We start from the raw sequence: 13,734 nt of genomic DNA, 5'->3' as shown, positions 1-13,734 counted from the left end.
CAATGAAAACCAACCCTGAGACATTTGCTGCAACTAAAGAAAAAGGTTATTTCTGCTGGAGTTTCCCAGCTGGTAGGAGGTAAGCCCGTTACCAGGAAAGAAGAGGCTTTAAGAGATCAAAGTCAATACAGAAGAAAGCAGAAATGAAAATCTGCGAAAGACACTCCTGACATCAGCACTTGGGTACTTGGATCCAGCCATACCTGAACTCCACTTTAATCTCAGAACAATTATGGGGTTTTTTTGGGCTGTTGCTATTGTTGTTAAATATTACTTTATTCATTTACTTTGTGCTTAGATTACTGCGAATTGATTTCAGCTGCTTTCACTCAAAAGAAAGAATCTCGATAAACAGAGAAAATATCTCACACGCTCTAGTGTGGAGGCAGTGGAGTATGAGAAAACTAGAGGCCTAAATTAGAAAGGGCTTCAGGGGAAGCAGTGTCCTCCATGAGGAAGCAGGGGCTATGCAAGACATAGCAGAGAGTCAATGCGGGGATTTACAGCACCCGAGGAAAACTGGCACTTCTGAAACACACACTGCAACAGAATTTACAAATACGCATGGATACACCAAGCATCTATCTAGGTTAGCATTAGGCTTCCCTCAGTGGTTCCTGGCAGCTAAGGCAAGAGGGGGAATGTGTTTGTTGAAATCGTTTTCATTTTTTGCTGAATGGATGTGTTGTTTGTTTCGAGAAACAAGATTTGTTCCTGAAACTCAACTTTAGCAGAGACCTTTTTGTTATTAAAAGGTAGAGTGATCTGAGCCACAAGGGACTATGGGAACTCTGTGGAGTTGCCTCCCCTAGCCTCTCAAGAATAGGATAAGTAACAGTGAGGAAGGTAAAGAGAGGGCTGGGGAAAACTATTCTGGACAGAGGGAAGAGAATATAACAATGTGGAGTGTTGGGACCGTGGGGGCACCTGAGTAGGAGACCACCTGCAACCTGGAGCATAACGAGAAGAGGTGGGAGGTGATGGCGGGGTGGTGCATACAGGTGAGCCCCAAGCGGGTCTGAAAGGCATTAAAGAAGATAGGGCCATCTCCTGAGGGCACTAAGGAGCCATGGCAGAGTTTTAAGCAGGACAGAGACACAGTGGGTGCCTTATAAAAATCCCTCTAGTTGCTCTGTGGAGAGTGGAGGCATGATGGAGTGAGACAGGAGGTCGGAGAACAGGAAGGAGGCTGGGCATAATGAAGACCGGGGCCAGGGTGAAGGAGAGGGGAAGAGACGATGACATCGTGGTGGTGGAGTGGTGGAGATCAGGACAGTGGTTCCTTATCTTGATGGAGTTTGGGTTACAAAGGTATATGCGTTTGTCAAAACCCAGCACATCATCTCAGATGTGTGCCTCTTGTTGTCTGTAAGTTTTACCTCAAAATAGAAAAATACGAAGGGCAAACTATTATTGATAGACAGGTAGAAGGACTCAGGGGATATGGTACTAAATATACAGGAGGAGCTGTTGTAGGCACTGGGGGGACTACCGTGGTGAACAAGACAGGTCAAGATCCCTGACCTGCCTTCATGGAACTTACACTCTGTTTGGGCAGACAGACTATACACAGAAACGTAAGTGAAATATATAGTACGTTTTATTGTGACAAGTGCTATAGAGAGATGTAACCCAGAGAATGGAGGCCATAGTGATTTTTGGCAGTGGGAGCTATAATTTTAAACAGTTTGGTTATGGAAGAGCTTAATAAGAAAGTTTCATCTGAGCAAAGACTTGAAGATGAAGGGGGAACCCCGTGGATTCCTGGGAGAAGAGTGTGCTAAACAATGAGAACAGCAAGTGCAAAGGTCCTGAGGTTGGACTGGCCCGGTAAGTTCAGGGATCAGCAAAGAGGCCAGTGTGGCTAGAGCAGGGGGATGGATGGGGAGAGCAGGATATGAGGTCAGAAAAAGTGGTGTGGGGTCTGAGGTGGACAGTGGTGTGGAAGATCACATAGGATGGGTTTTTAGGCTATGTGTGGACCTTGGCTTTCACTCTGAGGGAGATGGGAGCATGGGAGGCTTTTGAACAGGAACATGGCATCTGAGTTAGGTTTGAATGAAGTTCTCGTTCCCTTCAGGTGGGAAAGAATTGGAAGCTCTCACGCTTACAACACAAACCACCCCACAGAGAGATTTATTTTGCTCATGAATTGCCATCTGACAGGGCTCAGTGCAGACAGCCCATCTCCACCCTACTTGGCATCAGCAGAGGCAGCCCAAAGGGGTGGGCTGCAATAATCTGCAGCTTCCCCACTCACTGGCCTGGCACTTGTTGCTGCTACCAGAGGGGACCTCACCTGTGGGCTGCGGCTGGGACATCTACATGCGACCTTTCCATGGGGTCGCTTGGACCTTCTCACATCACGGCAGCTGGGGCCAAGGGAGATGAAGAGGGAGCAAGGAAACCGGCAGGAGCTGTGTCTCCTTTATGACCTGGATTTGGAAGCCATGCAGTGTCCCCTGCATGCCCCTTTCCCAAGTCAGTCCCGAGGTCCTGCCCAGCTTCCAGGGGAGGGAAGAGACTCCACTTACTGATGGGAAGGGGCCAGCTTGCACGGGGAAGAACAACGCAGAACTTGAAATATTTCTGTGGCCGTTTGGGGGAATATCTGCCAAACTCCTCATAAGACAGTATCTTGGAGCTCTGCCTAGAAGCAGCCCCACGGGGATGGAGTCTTGAGCCTTGAGATACCGGAGAGGGACGGGGGATAGGGTCCCCGCAACTGTGCACACACCCAAATCTGGTAAGTCAATATCTCTGGCCACTCTCTCCTGTACATCTGCTCAGACATTTTATCCCTAGTGTTCACCTCCCTATGTTCACCCTCTCTGCTGCCAGGGATGGGAAGAAGTTGCTCCAAACCGCTTTTTTTTTTTTTTAAAGATATTATTTATTTATTTTTTGACAGAAAGAGAGCAAGCGCACGAGTAAGGGGAGCAGCAGGCAGGGGGAGAAGGAGAAGCAGGCTCCCTGCTAAGCAGAGAGCCCAATGCGCGGCTCAGTCCCGGGACTCAGAGATCATGACCCAAGCCGAAGGCAGATGTTCAACCGACTGAGCCACCCAGTCGCCCCTTTTCCTAACCTCTTTACAGCTACCTCTTGTGATCTGATTCTCTCTCCACTCTGCCCTCCCCAAGCTCTGACTCCTAATCACGTGGCTTTATAAAGGCCAGCTGGCATTCTTGGAAAACTGCCAGGGGCAGAAAAATCCCTCCAGACTCAAGCCAAGACTAACCTGGAATTAGGTGATGGAAATAAACAGCATGGGCCATAAGTATCATGCAGGGCTCCTGTGCCGAGCGCTGTACTAAGCCCTTCGCATTCCTGCTCTTACTAGAACATCACGGCAGCCCCATCGGGTATTTCCCTGTAGTGTAGCCTTATTGAACCCAGCCTGCCTGCCTGGGTTCAAATCTTGGATCTCTCGCTTGTCAGCCGTGTGACTTGGGCTAGTTACTTAACTTCTCTGGGACACATAGAGTCGTTTCTGAAAAAAATGGATTTGATTCAAAACCACACTGTTGCCCGGTGTAGATTAGATTATTGTCTCCTGAGCTCCAGTTCGTCCTTGTTACAGAACCGCACATCCCTGATTTCACTATGTGCCCGTGGAGGCCCTCCTGAGTAAATCACAGACACTTCTTGGCCCATTTGGTCATGTGACATCCATCGCTTGGGCCAACCAAAGGGGGAAGATGCTGCTGTTATAACAGGCACACACCAAAGACTCCACCAAACGTGGCGTGCCTCCTGTTGGGAGGACACAGCAGCGCCAATGAAGTCCTTTCACCAAAATAACCGAACCTGAATCTGATCAAACTTCCGGATTGTAACCATCCATTCATAGGAAAGGACAGAAGAACACAATAAACGACACCATGAAGAAACAGTCACCTGGATGGAGCCTGCAGGAAACCCTAGACCAGCACTGGCCAATAGAATCTTCCATGATGATGGAAATGTTCTCTATCTGTACAATCCAGTATGGTAGCCACTGGCCCTGCGGGACTACTGAGCCCTTGAAATGTGTGCAGTAGGACTGAGGAACTGAATTTTTTATTTTTAGTTTCTGGGGTAGCTCCTTCTTTTCGTTTTTGATTTTTCATTTTTTTTATTTTTACAGATTTAATTTATTTATTTGACAGAAATCGCAAGTAGGCAGAGAGGCAGGCTCAGAGAGAGGGGGAGGCAGGCTCCCTGCCGAGCAGAGAGCCCGATGCGGGGCCCTGGGATCAAGACCTGAGCTGAAGGCAGAGGCTTTAACCCACTGAGCCACCCAGGTGCCCCTTCTTTCTTTTTTTAAAGATTTATTTATTTTAGAAAGAGAGAGAGAGCAGGAGAGTAGGAGCGAGTGGGAGGAGGGGCAGAGGGAGAGAGTCTCAAGCAGACTCCCTCCTGAGCGCAGAGCCCCACCTGAGGATCGATCCCACAACCGGAGATCACACTCTGAGCCTACACCAAGAATCAGCCCCTCAACCGACTGAGCCACACAGATGCCCTGGAGTAGCTCTTTCTTTATCTTTTTTTTTTTTTAGGTGAAATTCACATACTATAAAATCCACTGTTTTAAAGTGTGTAATTCAGTGACCTTGAGTACGTTCATGATGTTGTGCACACATCACCTGTATCCAGCCCTAAAACGCTTTCATCAGCCCAAAAGAAAACCCACACTCCCTCAGCCCTACCTGCTCCAGCCCCGGGCAACTATCACCCTGCTTTTTGTCTCTGTGGATTCACATATTTTAGACATCTCATGGAAACGGAGTCATAGAATAGGTGTCCTTGTGTGTCCAGTTTCGTTCACCTAGCACAGCGTGTGCAAGTTTCGGGCAGTAACGCACAGGACGGCTTGCATCACAACTTCATTGCTCTGCGTGGGTATTACCGTGTTATTCCACGGTCTGGCTAGTCTACATTTTGCTTCTCCATTCATCAGCTGATAGACATTTGGGTTTGCTTCTATCTCGTGGTCGTTACGAACAACGCTGCTGTGAACAATCACAGACACGTATTTGCCTGAACACCTGTTTTCAATTCTTTGGGGGTACCTGCCTAGAAGGTGGACTTGCTGCTGCTTCTAACTTTTTGAGGAAATGTAAAACTGTTTTCCACAGCGACTATGCCGCTTTATATTCCCACTAGCAATGAACAAGGGTTCCAATGCGTCCACACCATCACTAATGTAAGGGCTATGGATCCATGACGATGGGGGCGGGAGAAGGACCCCTCCTCTTCTGCTTGAAAGTTAATTGTCCACTAGACACCCCCCACACCCACACACACACGGCCAGGTGATCCTGGATTAAGTTGGATTAAACTCTTTCTACCTCTTTCATCTCTGAACTGATGATAGAAGGCTGCCTTCTGTTCTTCCAGCTTGCTGAGGGTCTGCCTTGGAAGGATGGCAGTGGATCCCAAGAATTGGGGGAGGGGATTGTCCCATCACAATCGGAACAGGTCAGGGGTACTCAGTTTGGAGTTTAAGAGGCTGGATCAAATCCGGGGTCTACCAATTCTTTTTTTTTTTTTTTTTTTGAGAGTGTGTGAGAGGGGAAGAGCAGAAGGAGAGGGAGAGAGAATCCCAAGCAGGCTCCATGCCCAGTAGAGCCTGGCGTGGGGCTTGATCTCACAACCCTGAGACCATGACCTGAGCTGAAGTCAAGAGTTGGATGCTTACCCGACTGAGCCACCCAGGCACCTGAAAGTTACATAGTGTCTTGATGACTCAGGTTTCCTCTTCTGTGTGATGGAGATATAACAGTCCCTCCGTCTCAGAGACTGTGGTGTGGATTTAATGAGAGCAGGTGTGTGTGTGCTAAGCACAGTGCCCCACGTGTGGTAAGCTCACAGGATCAGGGGCCGTTCCCTTGCTCATTCATTCCCGAGCTCATTCATTCCCTTGCTCATTCACTCAAGCATTCACGATGCATCTATTCTCTGCCTGATGGAAGGGACACAGGAATTCACCAGAACCTCTCCTGCTGGCTGAGGGGCTCCAGCTTGGAGGGTGGACAGAAAAGGCTCAGACAGGCACTTTTGCTACCCACCTGTCTGCAGGCATACACACGTCCCGTGCATGTCGATGTCACACACGTAGGTGTCACAAAACAGGCTGCCGTGCACGCACGGCAGGATCAACCACCGTGGATTGTGACACACATACACGTGTGTCATACCTTAAGACTAAGCCCTGTGTCTTAGCCTTGGGCACACCTTGACATTAGCATGCCTGTTGATGTGGGCACGTGGAGGCCTGCTGGCACAGTGACTATCTGCGTTCTGTAAATAACAGCACCCATCATCCAGGAAACAGACGAAAGCTCACACCCCCATCTAGGGCCCCACCACATCCTGGTTCCCTGTACAGATGCTGACGCGTATGTTTGTGTTGGTATCGGTAAGTGCCGGGGGGCAGTGGGATGATGGGTGGATGTGGTGGCCCAAGTCCCTGCCCCTCCCCTCCCACTGGCTTCCTCAGCCCTCTGGTGTCCCCAGCAAGAAAATCTCTCACTAGACTCTGCGAGGCTGGGGAGCCTCCTCCCCAGAGCCCTGAGCCCCAACTCACCTGCTCATTCCTGTCAGAGCTCAGTGACCTCGGAAGCCAGGACGCCATCCCCAGGAGGTGTATGGAAATCTAAGGTTTCTGGCAACTGGTGGCTAGGACCAGGGACCCGAAGCCCCTTGTGATGCACTTTGCAGCCCTGATGAGGAGGGGTTTCCTAGGTCCTGCTGGAGTCTGCTTGTGCAGGAGGAATCCCTTCCTGTCAGAGGCTACAGAGGCTCCCATTCTGTATCTAAACAGCAAGAATTCTGCACTATTTCTACCTGCTCTGAATTTTCCAGAAAAGCAAGTCCATGGGAATCAAGGGAAGATCACACCCTGTTTGGGGCAGAAGTTGTACTGGGAGTGTTTACCATTTCAGAGACTCCTATCATCGCCGTCTCCCTCCTCATGGTGGCATTTGATTCCCAATCTAGCCGGCCACTCTGCTTTGCCTTCTCCTGGGGTCCACATGGACAGATCAATGTTCTTATTTAGCCCTTATTCCAAGATGTCAACGACAAAGAAAAATAGATATCTGACTCTTGTCTTATTCACCTGGAATCTAAACGTATAATTCACCAACAGCAGGGACAGCTGGATGTTGTGTCTGTCAGCACTGAGCGAACGGAGCACTTCCCGTTCCTTATAAATTATAGGCTCTCCGTCAGCCACTCCTAATGCCAAGATCCAAACACGTCTGAAGTAGGAAAAGACGGTTGTTGAACTTGATGGCAAAGCCTGACCTTACACAGGCTTTTTTTTTTTTTCGTAATCTCTGTTCACCCCACTTTGAAGTGAAGAACCCACATTTCCCTGCAGAAATACTGAAGTGGTCCAGGAGCCACCCAGACCCCAGCTGGGCTGTTAAGCCCACGTGCCACGTGTGTGCACCAACTTTCTAAAACCTAACCACCTCCTCGATTCTCCAATGCACGTGTCTGGTGAAGGACAGAGGACTGTATTTTCCCTTTGTTTCTTCTCTATATTACAGGCAACGCATCACAATGAACTTCAGGTAGAGATTATATGCATGGGTAAGGTGGGCTGTGTACGGATTTCATTTCACAATAATAAAAGGATATTTTAAAATGTCTATTTTTTATTTTTTCTAAGAAGTTATTTATTTGACAGAGAGAGAGAGAGAGAGAGAGCACAAGCAGAGGAAGCAACCGCTAGAGGGAAAGGAAGAAGCAGGGTCCCTGCTGAGCAGAGAGCTCGATGCAGAACTCGATCCCAGGACCCTGGAGTCATGACCGAAGCTGAAGGCAGACACTTAACAGACTGAGCCACCCAGGCACCCCCTAAAATATCTATTTTTTTAAAGAGGGATACTGGATTGAATGGAACTGGATTGAATGGAGGTGAGAACTGAAATTCGAAGCCAGTGGTTCCGAAAATATGGTCAGCAGACCCCCAGGGGTTCCCAAGATCCATTCATGGGATCCACAAGGTCAAAACTATTCTTATAATAATTCTCAGATGTTATTTGCCTATTATTTTCCCCAGAGCACAGTGAGGTTTTTCAGAGGCTATGTGATACGTGATGGCGTCATTGCTTTGATAATGAAATGGATTTATTATTGCTATTTCAAAATGAATAAATACATCTTTAAAAACTGTCTAAACTTCTGTAAGGTAAACATGGCTAGCCATCCAGTGGCGTGCTGATGCCAGCCCCTAGCGACCCACAGACCCGACTGTTAAAGTTTCAGGATCATGTGAGCCAGGTGTTAAACTTTGATAGCTTGGGGCGTGCCTGGGTGGCTCAGTCATTACACATCTGCCTTCAGCTCAGGTCATGATCCCGGGGTCCTGGGATCAAGTCCTGTATCGGGCTTCCTGCTCAGCAAGGAGTCTGCTTCTCCCTCTCCCACTCTCCCTGCTTGTGTTTCTTCTCTCTTGGGGTATCTTTCTCTGTCAAATAAATAAATAAAATCTTTAAAAAAATTAAACTTTGGTAGCTTGAGATGGGCCACAGTGGGAGTATTTACACCGTGGAAACACCGGGTCACCAGGTTACTTTTCCTTCAGACAGCTGGTTTACCAGTACACCACCCCGTATACAGCCTGCGTAAATGAAAACTCTTTGGGGGTCTTCAGTGATTTTTTAAGAGTATGAATGAGAAAAAAAAAAAAAGAGTATGAATGAGTTCAGAACAGCTGGTCTGTCTAAAAACCGGGCCCTCCCTAACCTAACCTGAGGTGCCCTCTGGTGGTAGAAATTAGCGTGGATGTGACGATCCACACATTCAAACCTACATCCCTGAAGAGTGTGTGTGTGTGTGTGTGTGTGTGTGTGTGTGTGTGTGTGTGTGTTTGGTTGTGAAGAAATAGCAACATAGAAAGGTCACATCGGTTAGATACTTTTGGTGGCTTGATTTTACATTTTAAGATATTTTATTTAGTTAGTTTTAAAGATTTATTTATTTATTTATTTGACAGATCACAGGCAGAGAGGCAGGCAGAGAGAGAGAGAGAGAGAGAGGGAAACAGGCTCCCTGCTGAGCAGAGAGCCCGATGCGGGGCTCGATCCCAGGACCCTGAGACCATGACCTGAGCTGAAAGCAGAGGCTTAACCCACTGAGCCACCCAGGCGCCCCTAAGATATTTTAAAAGTAATCTCTACGCCCAACGTGGTGCTCAAACTCACAAACCCGAGATCAAGAGTCACACACGCTCCACGGACTGAGCCGGCCAGGTGCCCCTGGTATTCTATTGTAATTATCAATTCATTGAAAGATGACGCACCAGGGATTGTTACAAGCTATTTCACATCACCTAACTCCATTCTCACATCTATCCTGGGCGTAAATATTAGTACCTCACTTTTGTTTCCTGAGCCACCTGAGGGTGAGTGGCTGGCGTCACGCCTCATCGCCTCACCTCTGCATCTCTGGCATGTGACTGCTGGAAACACGGGCGCCGCTCCTACCTATGTGTACTTGTGACTTGTCTCCTACCTCTTCTGCAGCTCAAGTCTCTTTCCACCCTAATCTTGCCCAGGCCCTTCTTTCTCTCAGCCTGTCCATCACGAAACACTCCACCGGAGTCCTTGCTCTCGCCTTTGGAATGAGCCAGCACCACACAGCCCGGTTTAAAGAACTCAGGAGGGAGGCAGCTGTTAGAAACTTTGAACCCCATAGGGGCGCCTGGGTGGCTCAGTGTGTTAAAGCCTCTGCCTTCAGCTCAGGTCATGATCCCAGGGTCCTGGGATGGAGCCCTGCGTCGGGCTCTCTGCTCAGCGGGGAGTCTGCTTCCCCCCCTCTCTCTCTGCCTGCCTCTCTGCCTACCTGTGATCTCTGTCTGTCAAATGAATAAACAAAACCTTAAAAAAAAAAAAAGAAAGAAAGAAACTTTGAACCCGGCAGGCGGAATCACCTGTGTGTCTGTCCTCCCTCAGAAGCCCTCACTGTCCTCTAGGACCGCAGGCTCAGTCTCTGGGTGGGCCTGGGATACTCTGATGATGAGCTCTTCTTGCACTGTGATAAGTGGGCAGAGCCCCGTGCTCTAAGGACCCAGGAGCGGAGGGTCCCAGCTCTAGTTCTGGCCCCGTTCACCCTGCCACTGGGGGAGCGGAGGGCGCAGCAAGGCTGGAATTGCACAGAGAGGTGAGGCCTCCCTGAGGCTGCACCGGGCACCCCACACTTGGGTGGAAGAGAGGACGTCCCCTCTGAGCTGGAGTCTCATTGGGTTGAGGTCAGGGACAGTGAGGTGACAGGCCACTGCCTGGGGAGGGCCAACGCTTCACTCCCACAAGGCAACACAGGGCTCTGGGTTCTGGGGAGGCCCCAGTACTAGAGGCTTTGAGCACTTGGGCTACGAGGGGCGGGACTTCCTGACCTCTGCCCTCGGTCCCTCTTGTGGATGGTGGCCTCGCTTTCCTCCCAGAGCATCAGGAAGCTCTGGGAGACACACGGCCTCAGGGCTGATCTGGTTAAGGTTTTCCTGCTTGAGCCCTGTCTCCCCCAGCTCCAGAGATACCTGGTCTCCAGCAGGGGCCTCCCAGAGAATACAGCACAGACAGGACAGTGGACCAGGAGGAGGGTCCACGGAGTCTGCCCCGGTTCCTATAAGGACAGAAACCCAGAAACCTTCCTGCTGTTCTCTGAGCGGCTGTCCTCCTCTGGTCCTAGGTGAGGGCCAGTTGCTGGACACAGTCGGTGTAAGATCCTCGGAAGAAGAAGGGTCCCCTGGCTACAATCACAGCCCATTTCAGTGCGGCCTCAGGCGCCCAAGCTCAGTGGGACGTCAGTGCGGCTTCCGCGGACACTGCTCTAGCTGAACGCACTCCTGCTGTCATATTATGTTCCGTGTTAGCTCCCAGCCGTGTTGGCCCCCCTCTTAGGGCCTCCAGCAAGGAGTTCAAACCCAGATGCCTCCCTGCCTTAAAGTCAATATCCCAGAAAATCAGGGTCTTGGAGAGAAAAGGTTTATCTCTCCTGTTTACCTGTGGCCTGAGGTCTGAGACCCAGGCCCACTCCTGAGGACCCTCTGCTTCTCCAGTTGGAGAATCAGCAGTGGGTCTGGAAGACACCCCTCACCCACCTGCCCTCGTGGGTGTGCCTTAGGCTGTGGCACCCTCCAACCATTCAGCCAGAACTCAGAGCCTAACCATTTGCTAGTAGTACCATCCACCTCCATGTAATAAAGAGGAAGACTCCACTTTTCTTTCTTTTTTTTTTAATTTAATTTATTTATTTGTCAGAGAGAGAGAGCACACACAAATAGGCAGAGTGTCTGGCAGAGGCAGCGAGAGAAGCAGGCTCCCCGCTGAGCAAGGAGCCCGATACGGGACTCGATCCCCGGGACCTTGGGATCATGACCTGAGCTGAAGGCAGCGGCTTAACCAACTGAGCCACCCAGGTGTCCCAAGACTCCACTTTTGATGTTAGATCCTGACAGCTTCAGCCCCACACCCCCCCCCTTCTGTTGCACATGCTCAGACCTATCAGAGAGCCAACACGCTCCCTCCCTGGGTACCAACAGGAGGTTCCAACCACAAAAACCCACCCCACATCCAGGAACCCTCACTGACCCCAAGTCCCAGCCCAGAGGAAGACCAAAACCACCCTTCACCTCATCTCACGCCTGGATGATTCAGTTGGTTAAGCATCTGCCTTTGGTTCAGGTCATGATCCCAGAGTCCTGGATGGAGCCCCGAGTCTGCTTCTCCCTCTGCCCCTCTGCCCACTTGTGCTCTCTCACTTAAATAAATAAAACCCTGAAAAAAAAATATAGCATGTAAAATACATTAAAATATATATTGTATGTATACATACAAATACACAAAATACATATATATAGTGTGTATATATTATATGTATGTATGTATATAAAATTCCTGGGCAGGAGCTGTCCAGCCTCCCAACAGGAGACACTAGGCTCTCATAAAATATTTCACAACCAGCTGCCTCCTTGTCCCCCATCCTGGCCCTGACCCCCCTGGTTGTTACTGTCCAGGGACAAGTTGATCATCTGTACTGGTCCCAGAGCTCTGTGAAGACAAGGACTAGGGCTGCTGTGGCTAATGCCATGTACCCAGCTGTTAGGGACTCTGTCTCTTTCCACTCGGGATGCTCAGCGTCTCAGAGGAACAAGGAGTATCTTCCAACCCCTATCCTGGGGTTGGGGTCTTCTCTCACCCTGGGTCCCAGGATATAAGGAAGACCCCAGCTGGAGGACCCACTGCACGTCACAGACATGGGCTGGACTATCACTCCCGGCCCACCTCCTGAAGTGCAGGGCCAGCCCCTCCAGAAAGGACAGGAAGGCCCAACCCTCAGACGCCCGTGGACAGGTCCCCAGTGAGTGTTCCCACAACTCCTGGGGACTGCTGGCAGAGCTATACTTTTGGAAGGTGAAACAGAAAAGGGCATTTCCTTTCCTTCCATCACTGGCTCCCCCGCTGGCTTCCCACTTTGCTCCAGGAGGAAGTAGCCGACTCCCTCCTGGCACATGAGAGCATTATTTCCACACTTGCTCACAAGGTCCTCCCCCCGGGGCCCCCCACCAAGGTGAAAAGCAGGAAGTACCTCCTCATACCCTCTCCTACAAGAATATTCGTAGCAGAATTATTCCTAATAGGCTCAAACTGGAAACGACCTACACGTCTATCACCTGATGAACGGGTGTTGTGTGGGTCTCGGCCTCCGACAGTGGCGGTACCCGCTAGGAATGCCTGAGGCGCTCACCTGGGCCCATACATGTGTGTGTGTGGGGGGTTGAGCCCCCACAGGCATTTCCCCAACTGGAGCCAATGTTGTGGCTGGGCCCGCCTTAGCGGTTCTTCTTACAAACACGGGGCACCCTTAGCAAAAACCCCCCGGGGACTTTGAATAAGACTGATCACTTGCCAAGTCCTGGAGGGTACCCGGCATGCCTGGGACCATAGAGTGAGGTCCCAGCTAGCGAGGGAGGGAAGGCGCACGCACCCAGGGGCTCCGCCTCTGTTAGGGGCTGAGGCTGGAGTGTCTAGGGTTTCACTGGTTCACTCTTCATTGGCAAATTTAAAGCCTGAGAGCAGGAGGGCCACTCAAGCAGCCGACCATCCCGGACTTTCCAAAGGGCAACTCCATGGCTGGGGGTAGTCTCCTTTCTTATCTGGTCATTTTTTTCCTCTGAAATTCCGTATTTCTAATTCCATTCTCCCACACAGAAACCATGGCTCCTCCCAAGATGTCAGTGGATGTCGCCATGTGCTCAGTCTTACACAAAAAACGATTATGCCATAGGAAGATTTTTGTTTGGACAGACTCGGAATCACCGACCTTTCTCATATGTCATCATAAGGCAATTGCTACCACTTTGTTTTAAGCTTATTACCCTGTATTTTCTAATACTTGTGTTGCTTTTCCTTTGGCATCATTCTCATCCAGCTCAATTAATGACTTTTTGAATGACGTAAGCTGAGATCTAAATATTTTCTTTCAATCACACTGGCCCATTGGCCAACGCTTACTGGCCCGTGGGGCACAAGCACTGAGGCCAGCCCTGGGATTGGGATTCCAGGAGAGGCGAATTGTTTTTCTTCCTAGGGCAGGGGATTCCTGTCTGGTCCTCACTCAGTGCAGCTCCGCCCCATGCCCGATGCCTGCCAGGGGGCACAGCAGCCGCGTCCTCCCCCCACTCAGGGCAGGTGGAGACAGGTGGGACCCCCGCTCAGCGCTGACACCTCCCTCCCTGTGCAG

The sequence above is a fragment of the Lontra canadensis genome, unplaced genomic scaffold (genome assembly GCF_010015895.1).
Source record: "Lontra canadensis isolate GAN:19392208 unplaced genomic scaffold, GSC_riverotter_1.0 scaffold107, whole genome shotgun sequence".
NCBI lineage: Eukaryota > Metazoa > Chordata > Mammalia > Carnivora > Mustelidae > Lontra > Lontra canadensis.
The sequence above is the reverse complement of the archived record's forward strand: the minus strand, read 5'-3'. Positions refer to the sequence as shown.